The sequence below is a fragment of the Miscanthus floridulus genome, chromosome 10, assembly GCF_019320115.1.
Source record: "Miscanthus floridulus cultivar M001 chromosome 10, ASM1932011v1, whole genome shotgun sequence".
NCBI lineage: Eukaryota > Viridiplantae > Streptophyta > Magnoliopsida > Poales > Poaceae > Miscanthus > Miscanthus floridulus.
In genome coordinates, this window is record NC_089589.1 from 67132580 (window position 1) to 67146484 (window position 13905).

Genomic DNA, 13905 nt, shown 5'->3' on the forward strand with positions numbered 1-13905 from the left:
AGAAGATAGTTTACCTAAGGAACTGGAGCTTCTTAAAGACAAGTCACAAGTACCACAATAAATTATTCTTTAAATTTTATGACAACACCCCAGAGATTGAACCCCCTCTGGAGAGTCGTCATAATAGAGAACACGCGTACAGAATGGTGAAAAGCATATGCGTCGTCTATGGAAAGAAGAATCCGGATGGGACGAACAAAGATAGAAGCACACCTCCTGTTCAAGAAATAATCGATCTTCTTTTAGTATCTTCCTTATTGGCCAGACTTAGAGGTCCCCCGTGCCATTGATGCTATGCACGTGTAGAAGAATGTCTTTGAGAGTCTCATTGCTACCTTGATGGACATAGGCAAGTCAACAGATGGTCTGAAATCATGGAAAGACATGGTGCAGCTAAACATGATGCTATAGCTTCACCTGGTACCTGAGGCTAATGGAAAATATACTCTGCCCATGTCATGCTTCAACCTAACACCAGAAGAGAAGAGAACTATATGCACTTTCCTGAGGGGGATCAAAGTCCCGACTGGGTTTTCTACGAATGTGAAGAAGATAGTGTCGATGAAGGACTTGTCAATAACACACTGCAAGGCTCATAATTATCATGTGATGCTGACAGTGTTTCTACCTATTATAATCAGGGCTATAAAGCCAGAGTTCTTAAAAATGGTCATCACCCGCATGTGCTACTCCTTTCTGAAGATCTCATAGAAGACGATTGACAAGAAAGAGCTGAGTGACCTACATGAATTAGTGGTGGAGACACAAAATCAACTAGAGATGTATTTACCTCCTGCTTTTTTATATAATGCCATATCTCATGATTCACATGGTTCATCAGATACAGGCGTTGGGCCCTTGCTACTTGCATGAAATGTGGTCCTATGAGCGGTTCATGTTGGTTCTAAGCCAATACGTGCATAATCAAGCATACCCAGAGGGCTCCATGATAGAGGGTTACAGTACTGAAGAAGTCATTGAGTGCTGTCAAGAGTACCTAAAAGTACAGAAAGGGATTGGTAAACCTGATTCTCATCACAAAGATAGGCTGGCTAGGAAGGGCACAAGTGGTAGAAAAATGTTCATCAACCATGATTACAAAGAAATGAGTCGAGCGCATTACAGTGTCTTGCATAGTACACAATTGCCATGGGAACGAAAAGGTGTCAAGGGAAAAGTCGTTACAGCGGGCTAGCTAGTTATTGAACGTGGAGTGTTTGTGTAAGTGTGTGTTTGTAAGACTTCATTTATGCATGTGTGTGAAACTATATATTTATGTACGTGTGTGAGACTATAGATTTATGTATGTGTGTGAGACTACATTTATGCATGTGTGTGAGACTACCCTTTGGAACATCTAGATAAACATATTGCAACATCCACTCTATTACTACTAAAATAGCTGTAACACGTACACTTGAACATAGGCACTTATTACTACTGCAACATGTTTGGACTACTATTGAAACACTTAAAACAAGAACTTAACACTTTATGAAATGAAGAAATGACCAAAATATAAGTTGGAGATCTTGACGAGTTATACAACTTTGGTATTCATCACCTTTATAGTTGAAATCATTTAATGGTTGAAAATCAGGTTTGAAGTTGTCATTTTCTAAAATTCAAAATTTGAATTGTCCAAAATTAGTGACAAAGATAGATGACTAGATTAAAATGATACAACATGATTTTCGAAAATATTAGAAAAAAAACCATCACATTTGGAGTTAGTATGAGGGAAAAAAAACTAGTTATAAGCTTTAGCCACACATTAAAAAGAGAAATCACACTTGTTCATCATCGATCATCATGAACAGTTGTGATTTTTCTTTTTAATCTCTAGGTAAAATTTATAACTAGTCTTTCTCTCTCATACTAACTCCAAATGTGATGAGTTTTTTTCCTAAAATTTTCTAAAATCATGCCACGCCCTATCAAGTTACTGTGTTGATTTGGTCATTCTTTTCATTTGACAAAGTTTGAACAATTCAAATTTATAAAATTTAAAAAATGACAAGTTCTAACAAGATTTTGAAATACCAAGTGATTTCAGATGAAAAAGTGATGAATACCAAAGTTGTATAACTCATCAAGATCTATAACTTTTATTTTGGTCATTTCATCATCTGATAAAGTGATGGTAAACATTATTCACAAAACATATCTCTCGTATAGTTCATGAAACTATGAGTCATATGTGAATTTATGAAGAATATTTACTAATACTTTATCACATGAAGAAGTGACCAAAATAAAAGTTCTAGATAGTGATGAGTTCAACAACTTTTATGTTTATGACTTTTATAGTTGAAATCATTTAAGGTTTCAAAATTTTGTTTGAAGTTGTCATTTATTGAAATTCAAACTTTCAACTGTTCAAATTTTATCAAATGAAAAGATGACCAAAATAAAAGTTGTATATAGTGATGTGTTCAACAACTTTTATGTTCATGACTTTCTTATTTGAAATAATTTAATGTTTCAAAATCTTATTTGAAGTTGACATTTATTGAAATTTAAAATTTGAACTGTTTAAATTTGGTCAAATGAAAGGATGACCAAAATATAAGTTGAAGATCTTGACGAGTTATACAACTTTGGTATTCATCACCTTTACAGCTGAAATTATTTAATGGTTGAAAATCAGGTTTTAAATTGTAATTTTCTGAAATTCAAAATTTTAGTTGTCCAAAATTAGTTACAAAGATAGCTGACCAGACTAAAATGATAGAGCATGATTTTAGAAAATTTTAGGAAAAAAACTATCACATTTGGAGTTAGTATGAGGAAGAAAAACTAGTTTCAAGCTTCGGCCACATATTAAAAAGAGAAATCACACTTGTTCTTCATCGATCATCATGAACAATTATGATGTTTCTTTTTAATCTCTGGTTAAAATTTATAACTAGTCTTTCTCCCTAATACTAACTCCAAATGTGATGATTTTTTCTTAAAATTTTCTAAAATCATGCCCTATCAAGTTACTGTGTTGGTATGGTCATTCTTTTCATTTGACAAAGTTTGAGCAATTCAAATTTATAAATTTTAAAAAATGACAAGTTCTAACAAGATTTTGAAATACCAAATGATTTCAACTAAAAAAGTAATGAATACCAAAGTTGTATAACTCATCAAGATCTACAACTTTTATTTTGATCATTTCTTCATCTAACAAAGTGATAGTAAACATTGTTCACAAATCAACATGTCTCTCGTATAGTTCATGAAACTATGAGTCATATGTGAATTTATGAACACTGTTTACTAATACTTTGTCATATGAAGAAGTGACCAAAATAAAAGTTGTAGATAGTGATGAGTTCACCAACTTTTATGTTCATGACTTTTATAGTTGAAATCATTTAAGGTTTCAAAATCTTGTTTGAAGTTGTCATTTATTAAAATTCAAAATTTCAACTATCCAAATTTGGTCAAATAAAAATATGATCAAAATAAAAGTTGTAGATAGTGATGTGTTCAACAACTTTTATGTTCATGACTTTCTTATTTGAAACCATTTAATATTTTAAAATCTTATTTGAAGTTGACATTTATTGAAATTCAAATTTTGAACCGTTCAAATTTGGTCAAATAAAAAGATGAGCAAATTATAAGTTGTACATATTGATGAGTTCTACAACTTTGGTATTCATGAGTTTTTCAGCTGAAATCATTTACTCTTTCAAAATATTGTTTCAAGTTGAAATTGTTTGAATTTCAAATTTTGAATCGTTCAAACAAAGTCACATTATAAGATGACCAAAATAAAAATTGTAGATGTTGATGAGCTATACAACTTTTATGTTTACAATATTTTTATTTTAGGTAATTTAATGTCCTAAAATTATAGTCGAAGTTTTAAAATTTAAATTTTTAATTTTTAATTTTTTTGTTTTCTATATTGTTTTGACTACAATTGTTTTTACATATATTTGTGCATATATAGAATAATACAAAATATTATATATATTTACTTTATGTTTTTGTGATATAAAAAATATAGAATTAATAATTTAATAAAATAGAAAATATTTGTAGGCGCGGCTAGATCACGAACCGCCCCTACAAATGCATTTTGTAGGGGCGGCTGGGTCAAGAACCACCCCTACAAATCGTCTTGGGTATATAAGCACGGACGCTTGGGGGCCAAAATTTCCTAAGTGCTGGGCGCTCTCTTCTTTCTCTCGACGCTGTTAGGCTGCCCAATCTCCATGACCCGCTAGGGTTTTAGAGCCCGAGCGCCTTGCTCCGCACCGCCAGCCCCACTGCCCTCCCCCACCTGGACTCCCTACACGCCACATGAAGGTCGCACTCTGCGCCACCCAAGCGCCTCCCTCAGGCCACCGCCCTCCACGCCACTCAGGGCGTCGTCCGACTGCCTCCATCCTGGCCGCTCATCCCGCCCAATCACTGCCAACCAGAGTGCCGTCCCGCAGCCACGAGTCTACCTTGCCGTCTGCATCTCGGACCTCCTGTACTCAATCCATAGCTCCCCCCTCCCCCAATATGCTGCTACGACCTGGCCTCTACAGTCCAAGTCCCATCCTAGGAGCCTAGAGGAGAGGGAGGTGGTCCGAGACGCTGCCGAGGCGCTGTAAAGGAAAGGGGAGGTGCACTGCTGCTCACCCCAAGTCGCAACTGACCTCCGCTGCTCGACGCTGGACGAGTGGCCAGGAGCGACTTGACTCCTGTGTGACTCATGCAGTCTGGCTGCTGTGCATGAGGCAAGTCGACTCCAACCTAGCACCAGGTATTGTCTTTGTCCTCAGACCTAAAGATTTGATAAAAGTCAAGCTAATACTATGAAATTTGCTCTTGCTAACAAGTAATCAAATTTGCTCACTGTCCACTATGAATGCTTGTTAATGCAACCTGCTTGCTCTACTTGGTAAGGCATTTGCAACCATCTAAAGCAATGTGCTGATGCCGACAACAATGTGCAACCATTTAAAACAATGATCTTTTAGCTATTATATAATTTTGGCCCTGGTATATAGTTCCAGCAGCCCTTTTCTTCTCATATGCTTGCTAAATTGAGTGATTCAGTTATTGCATATGTTTCTTTGCACTGCCACTCGACACAGGGCTCCTATTTGAACTTAACAGAAATGTGTTAACCTTGCGGCTACTAACTTCGACTCTAGTACATCATCAACTTGCAAAAGGACCGTTCCTATAGGCTGAAATAATCCTTTTCTGCTCTTACAATTTTACTAGATAAATTTGAGTTGAAAATCAGTAAAGTTGAGTTGAAAAATCAGTAAGCACACATTACTGTTTGATAAGGAAACCGAAAGTTCAGAAAACCAAAAATAGTAATCAGTCAGTCAGAATTACTACAAACTAGTTTTACATGTGGTAACTTGATATAGGAAAACAAAAGATAATGCTAGTTGCCATTTGTCCTATACATCTCAAACTCCCAATATCATTATTGCCTATTTTAGACTTTCCATAAATACTTGTGGTTGTGGGCATCCATTGAACATGGTAGCTATTTGTCAAGAGCCTCAACGCCCAACGTCACCGGACCGCGGCTACGTAACTCGTAGTCGCGCTCCAGGCCTTCACCGTGAGAAGATCTCACCGGCGGCTTGAGAGGGTTTGGGAGAGAGGAGCAACTTTAGGGTAAATGATCTTGCTTAATTCTCTCCAAGTCTGTTACACTGCATATATGGCCAATGGCCCAACCAACTCTCCTATAATTAAGGCATGCAAAAGGAAACTAGATCCTATCTTTCTAAACTTAGCCACTGACGGTGGCACCTGCCTTGATCGCGCGCTCCGCAGCCCTCCTGATGTCACGACGGCGCCTATAGGTGCGCCCGTACATGACATCTCTCCCCCCCTCGATGTTCAGCTCGTCCTCGAGCTGAAACTAGGGAAATTTGTCGCTGAAATCGGCAACATCCTCCCAGGTCGCACCAGCAGTGGACTACCCTTTCCAACGGATGAGCACCTGCTAAACACCCTTTGCCAGCCGGTACCGAATAGCCTACTCCAGTTCTGGAGTCACCGCCCCATGATGAATGGGTGGGAGGGGAGGTGGCGTAGCCGGTGGTGCGCTGACGAACTTCTTGAGAAGGTCGACGTGGAAGACATCATGCAGCTTGGCGCGCGGGGGGCAGCGCTAGACGAACAGCCACCTAGTTGATGCACTCGGTGACTTGGTAAGGCCCGACGAAGTGCGGCTTCAGCTTGCCCTTGGGCGCCTGGGGAAGAGAGGAAGCTACCCGTTGGTGAAGGTGCAGCAGCACCCAGTCACCCACAGCATAGGAGACCGGTCGATGCAAGCGGTCGTAGAACTTCTTCTAGATAGCCTGGGCTTGTTCCAGGCGATAGCGGACATCCGCTAGGAGCTCCTCGTGTGCAGCCATTGTCTTGGCCACTGCCGCCACCCGGGTCTCTCTAGGCTCATAAGAGCGGATGGAGGGGGGGTCTCTACCGTAGACCACCTTGAATGGAGTGTCCTTGAGCGACGATTGATACGCCGTGTTGTAGATGTACTCCGCCCATGGCAGCCATCGCAGCCACTGCCGTGGCCGATCCCTAGTGAGACACCGGAGGTACATGACGATGACTTTGTTGGCCGCCTCCGTTTGGCCATCGGACTGCGGGTGGAAGGCAGACGTCATGTGCAGCTTGGGCCCGGTGAGTCGCATCAGCTCCCACCAGAACGTCGAGGTGAACACAGAGTCCTAGTCTGACACCATGGACTGAGGGATCCCGTGGAGGCGAATGATCTCGCTGAAGAACGCCTGGGCGACGGACTCTGCACTGTAGGGGTGAGCCAGTGGAATAAAATGGCAGTATTTGCTAAACCGGTCGACCACTGTGAGGATCACCGATTTGCCCCCAACGCGAGGCAGCGCCTCGATGAAGTCCAAGCCGACGTCGGACCACACGGCCTGGGGAACGGGCAGGGGCAGTAGCAGGCCCGCCGGGTGTAGGTGTTCAGACTTGTTGCGCTGGCACATTGCGCAGGCGTGGACGAAGTCCTGGACCACACGGCGCATGGCGGGGGAAGTAGAAGTCCCGGTGGAGGCGATGTAGAGTCCGCTGCACCCCTTCATGTCCATCGTCGTGCGTAGCAGCCACCACTTCGAGCAGTAGGGGGGAGTCCGGTGGGATGTAGTGTCGGTCAGCATACGCCACCATGCCGTCCAGCAGCGACCATGGTGCTCCCCTAGTGCCGGCTGCTAGTTCCATCCTTGAGGCGACCAAGGCTGGTTCTTGTCGTTGAGCATGACAAAGACGGTCGACGAAGTCGAAGCGAGGCGCGGACAGCGCCAAGACCGAGCCCACCTCGGTGGTGTCGTGCCGGGACAGCGCGTCAGCGACGGTGTTTGTGGCACCCGGCTTGTATTCCACCGAGAAGTCAAAGCCGAGGAGCTTGCCCACCCAATGGTGCTGCGGGATCATCGAGAGGCGCTGGTCGAGGAGGAATTTGAGGCTATAGTGGTCGGTGCAGATGAGGAACGCGTGGCCCCACAGGTACGGCCTCTAGTGGCGCACGGCGTGCACCAGCCCAATGAGCTCCCTCTCATACGCTGCCAGAGCACGGTGGCGGGGGGCGATCGGCCTGCTGAAATAAGCGATCGGATGGTGCTCCTGCAGCAAGACCGCCCCGAAGCCATGTGTGGACGCATCACACTCAACGATGAAAGCCCTTGGTGAAGTCAGGCAGCGCCAACACCAGGGCCGACGTCACGGCTGCCTTGAGTGCCTGGAAAGCTGCCTGGGCCGCGTCGTTCTAGGAAAAGCCCTCCTTCTTCAACAACGAAGTTAGGGGCGCCGCAATCTTGCCGTAGTCGTGGACGAATTTGCGGTAGTATCCGGCAAGGCCCAAGAAGCCACGCACCGCGCGCGCCGAGCGAGGTGCCGGCCAGTCGTGAATGGCCTGCACCTTGGCCGGGTCCGTGGCCACACCTTGGGCAGAGATGATGTGGCCCAGGTATGCCACGGAAGGTGACCCAAAGATGCACTTGGATCGCTTGACGAAGAGGACATGGCGGTGAAGTTCGGCGAGGACGGCGCGGAGGTGCCTCAAGTGATCTGCCCACGTCTTGCTGTAAATCAATATGTCATCAAAAAAGACAAGGACGAACCGGCGAAGAAATGGGCGTAGCACGTCGTTCATGAGCGCCTGGAATGTTGCCGGAGCGTTGCATAACCCGAACAGCATCACCAGGAACTCATAGAAGCCGTCGTGGGTTCAGAACGCCGTCTTGTGTACATCAGCCGGCCGCATCTGGACTTGGTGATAGCCAGAGCGGAGGTCCAGCTTGGTGAAGAACTACGCACCATGCAGCTCATCAAGGAGTTCGTCGACGACGGGGATGTGGAAAGCATCCTTGATGGTGAGGGCATTAAGAGCGCGGTAGTCCACGCAAAACCGCCAAGCCCCATCCTGCTTCTTGACCAGCAATACCGGCGATGAGAACGCCGAATCGCTGCGGCGTACGATGCCTTGGTCCAGCATGGCGGCGCATTGCCGTTCCAGCTCGTCCTTGTGTGCCGCCGGTAGCGGTAGGGCTGAACCACCACAGGTGTAGAGCCGGGCTTGAGGACGATGGCGTGATCCCGTGCTCGCTGCGGTGGCAGCCCCGCCGGCTCGGCAAACACCCCCTCGAAGGAGTGCAGCAGCTCCTCAAGGAGGGCGTTCGGTGTCGTGGTGGCGGCGAGTAGGGGTGGCCGACGGTCGGCGACGTCCGACCAGGGAGACCTGTCGGCCTTGGTGCAGGAAGGAGACGGTGTGGGCGATGAAGTCCCACACCACCCGGCCAAGGGTGACCATCCCATTGAGTCCCCAAGACGAGGTCATACCCCGCGAGCGGCATGACGAAGAGGTCGATGAAGAACGTCTCTCCCTTGATGAGGACCGGGGTGCGGCGGATGACGCCTGGGCAAGTGACGCGCTCGCCGTTGGCCACGGTGGCCGTGAGGCGCGGGCGCGGCTGGATCGGCAGGCCGGTGCGGCGGGCGGCATCCTCGGCGATGAAATTATGTGTGGAGCCGGTGTCCAGGAGCGTGACGAGGGTGGTGGCGCCTAGGGAGACCCGCACCTGCATGGAATCACAGATGGGCATACCGGCCACTGCCCTGAGTGAGAAGACAGGGGCGCCATCCTGCTGATCGTCCCCCGCTGGTTCCCTCGTCGGCGGCCGTGATCTCGACGCCGTTGAGGTAGAAGGATGCGGCGGTAGACACGATTGTGGCCGCGGGAGTACGGCTCATTGCAGTTGAAACAGAGGCCGAGACGGCGCCGTTCCGCCTGTTCCTCCGGAGACAGCCGCTTCAAAGGCGGGCCATCCTATCGCGGCTGAGCCGTGGCCGCTGGTGGTGCAGGAAGGGCGAGCAGCGGCGGCTTAGGCGCCGACGCTGGCAGCAGGGTGCAAGGGGCTCCCCGGGTGGCCGGTGGGGGTAGCCACGATAACTCCATCTGCTCGACCTGACGGGCGAGACTCATGGCCCCGGCGAGCATCTCCGGATTGTGGATGCGGACGGCATGGCTCAATGGGGGAAGAAGGCCGCCGGTGTAGAGTTGGACGCGCTGGCCCTCCTCGAGCCGACCCGCGCGCGGCAGTAGAGTCTGGAACCTGTTGGAGTATTCCTCCACGGTCCCAGTGCGGCGACACTCCGCCAACTCGAATAGGGGCGCCGAGCGGAGAGGTGGACCGAAACAAAGGTTGAGGAGGTCCTTGAATCGTCCCCATGGCGGCGTACCCTCGTCGTCCTGCAACTGGATGTACCAGAGCTGCGTGACGTCCTCCAGATTGTAGGAGGCCATCCACACGCGCTCCTCCGGCATGGTGCGCTGTTGGCGAAAATAGGATTCACATTTGTTGATGAAGAGCATCGGATCGGTCTTGCCATCGAAGCGAGGGAAGTCGAGCTTCTAGAATTGTGGGGGCCGATCCAGATCACGAGGAGGCTCCTCGCGGCCGCCGCCGCCGTTGTCCGACGACGATGCTGACTTGTCCTTCATGGTGGCCATGTTGGCCTTCACGGAAGACAATTCAGTCTGGAACGACTTCATCATCTCCATGAGGTCCTTGATGGTGGGTTCAGCCATGGTGGTGGAGTGGCCGGTGGAAGGAGTGGACGTGGAAGGGGGTGGTGGAGGGCTGGAGCGGGTGGGAGAGGATGTACGTGACGCCGATGCCAGGTTGTCAAGCGCCTCAACGCCCAACGTCGCCGGACCGCGGCTACGTAACTCGTAGTCGCGCTCCAGGCCTTCACCGTGAGAAGATCTCACCGGCGGCTTGAGAGGGTTGGGAGAGAGGAGCAACTTTAGGTAAATGATCTTGCTTAATTCTCTCCAAGTCTGTTACACTGCATATATGGCCAATGGCCCAACCAACTCTCCTATAATTAAGGCATGCAAAAGGAAACTAGATCCTATCTTTCTAAACTTAGCCACTGACGGTGGCACCTGCCTTGACCGCGCGCTCCGCAGCCCTCCTGATGTCACGACGGCGCCTATAGGTGCGCCCGTACATGACACTATTTTGTAAGATATCCTTAATGGTAGTCAAGGTACACACATGCATACGATTAAAATGTGATATTAATATGAATATGACAACAAGGATGATCCCATGCTATACTTGCCTTAAACTCTGATCAGATCTTCTTCTAGTCCAAACCTTCCAAGAACCATTTCTTGATCACCAACGCAAAGCTCACCGACTGTACATGATCAATAAAACACCACACAAGCATCCATGCAATCATACACGAAGCAACCAATAGAACTAAATTAAAACAGTACACCAAACATGTGAAATAGTAAGTGAAAAGGTTCTAAAGAGGTTCCACACGTTGCTATGAACACAGACGCGAAAAGCACGCTAATCGGAGCTAAAACGAAGAAGTTATAAATTAAACAAGATTTTCTTTAATAAAATAATAGATTAAATCTAACCTTAAATTTTAAAAGTTGAAAACATACCTAATAGTAGTATGAACATGTAGATTATGGAATTACGAACCTAACGCAAGTTGAACGGGTCAAATCAGAGCTAAAACGTGAAAGTTATGGCCTATAGAAACTAGTGGCAAAACTGTTAATAGATGAAAATGTATTTTGAATCTAATCCAGAAGAAACTACGTTTTCAAAAGACAAAAACGTATTCTGTGAATACGCTTGGACTACGGGTTCGATAACTAAAAACCCGAGGGGTTCTTTAGCAAATATGATAGGCGAAGGGGTATCTTCTAATCTGGGCCGTCGGATAGGGATTTTGACGGCGGGGATTGGATCAGGAGGGGGAGAGAGAGTGCTGTCGCCGAAATAGGGCCGGTGCGATGGGCCTCCATGGATGGTGGTGAGGAGCTCGCCGGCGTTCATGGTTTAGGCCCTATGGACCATCGCTGAACGAAACAGGGGCACGGGGAGAGAGAGGAAATCCAGGCGAACTCACCGAAGGAGTTTTCATCGGCGAAGGTAGGATTGCGGCGGTGGCTCGCTCGGTGTAGCGGACAGTGACGACGGTGGCACTAGGGTTGCGGCGGCTACTGCACAAGAGAGGGCGGCGCTAGGGCTTTATGGTTCAATAGGGAGGAGGCGCGACATGGGCAACTTATATGGGGCGGAGCGGCATGGAGCACATGCCAAGCGTGGCGTAGCGGTGGCGGACACGGTGGCAGGAGTAGAGTTCAATGTGGACAAGACCAGGGGAAAGAGACGACACTAACATTGCGGGGGCCCAGCTGTCAGCGAGAGGAGAGTGCACAGGCGGCTACGCTGCTTGCACTGGCTGCTGGACCAAGCTAAGCGGGCCACGCGGGATGGGGGAAAGCGGGGCAGCCCTAGAGAAGAAGGAAAGGGAGCTGGGCTCTAGTGGTTGGCTGGGCTATGGAGGAGGGAGCAGGCCGACGCACTGGGCCACGAGAAAGAAATAGAGCAGGTGGGCTAACAGTCTAAAAATGAGAAGGGAGGGAGAAAATCCTGTTTATTTTTCTTTTCTAAATTTCCAAAGAAATTTTCAAATCCAAATTCAAATCAATTTGAAGTTTGATTTCAAACCACACAGTACAAAAATAATATGCAGCAGCATGAAAGTATAAACATGTAGGTAAACCATATAATTGATTTTAGGTTAACAAAAGTTATTACTTTTCTAAATTTAAATGCTCAGAAAATACATAATTAAATCAAATTCTCCTATTTAAAAACAATGCAAATTTTTAGGGTGTTACGTGGAGATGGCATCACCTCTCCACACAAGATCCATGCCCGGTGGAGGTGGCATCACCGCCATTGGGGAAACAGGCCACCAGGGGAGGAAGGTGCCACCGTCGCCTTCAATTGGATGTGCTCGAGGCCCTCACCTCTTCACGAGAAGTGGATGCCATCGGAGTGGCCACCGCTGCCGCCACGAGAAGCCGCGCCTGCAACACGAGATCCAACATGGGGAGGCGAATGAAACACTGGGTTCTTGAGTGGTGGGGCGATGTCATACTATGGCATAGAGCCGCTCGGCAGGGCGAAGCTTGGACTCTGGTGTGCTCGTGTAGCACACTCGACGGACGAGGCGCTCGCAGCTCCGGCGGAGCCTGAAGGTCGAGAGGAGCACTACTACAAAAACAATTTTTAGCAATGGGGTTTTTTTTGTGGGGGTGGCTCCACTACCAACCGCCCCTATAGTGGGTGAGCTCGGGTCCCATGATTCTAGCCACCCCTACAAATCTAACAGTAGGGGCGGCTGTTGATACGAGCCACCCCTACAAATGGGTACATTTGTAGGGGCGGGTGAGCTCAGGTCCCATGATTCTAGCCGTCCCTACAAATCTAACGAGCCACCCCTACAAATGGGTAGATTTGTAGGGGCGGCTCACTCACCAAGCCACCGCTATTATTCAATTTGTAGGGGCAGCTCAATCACCAGCCGCTCCTACAAATGTCCACTGTATAAATGGCTACAGCCCCCTTCTTCCTCCTTGGGTCACTCACTCCAACCCAGTGAAAAAGGTGGGGAGGCCTTGGTAACCTCCCAAAATTTGCTCTACTAAAGGGGAAAGGTTTTGGTCTCAAATTCTTTAGTGGAGAGGTTGTAGAAGGTAAGAAAATGCTATTCGACACTTTTTTTGAAGTTTTAATGGTGGGTTAGTGAGTAATTAGAGTTTTGCTTTTCTCTCTCTCTCTCTTATATGGTGCTTGAGCTACTTATGAAGCAAATTAGACCCAAGTTTTGAATGTACTAGGGTAAATTAGGTAGGGGAACAATGTCATACCCTTATTTGGTCCATGTTTCTTGATTTTAGTGAATAATTAGTTAGTTTTATGGATGTTTCATGTGCATGTAGATCTTGATCTAGGGTTTGGTTTTTTTATTAATTTCATTTTTGTAAATTTATGTTTGATGAAATTGGACTAGGGTTTGCATGAAAGATATTGGGTAAAATATAATTGTTGCTAATTGTTGTCTTTGAAATTGTTTGTTGTAATCATCAAATATGTATTTTAATTATTTATGGATAAATAGGCCATGAATTAATTTTCCTCTACCATGGTGTGTTTGTATGCTTCATGTAATTATATTTGATTTATATTCATATATATCTAAAGTATATACAATTATTCTCAAGTAATTATTAATTTGATTCATTTATATATATATATATATATATATATATATATGAATAAGTAGTCCTTTAATGTTTGTTTTGTTGTTGTTGTAAAAGATGGAGTACTAGGAACTCTTGGATGTATGGTTCGTTAAGGTTCAAGGCAGGTTTCCGTGAAGAGGTGGATAAATTTATTGAAGCCGTAGAGAAGCATGCAACGACATTGACAGAGAATAAGGATACAATTATTTATCCCTGTAAAGATTGCAAGAACCGTATGGCATGGACAGATGTGACTATCATTAGATCACATTTTATTATGCGAGGAT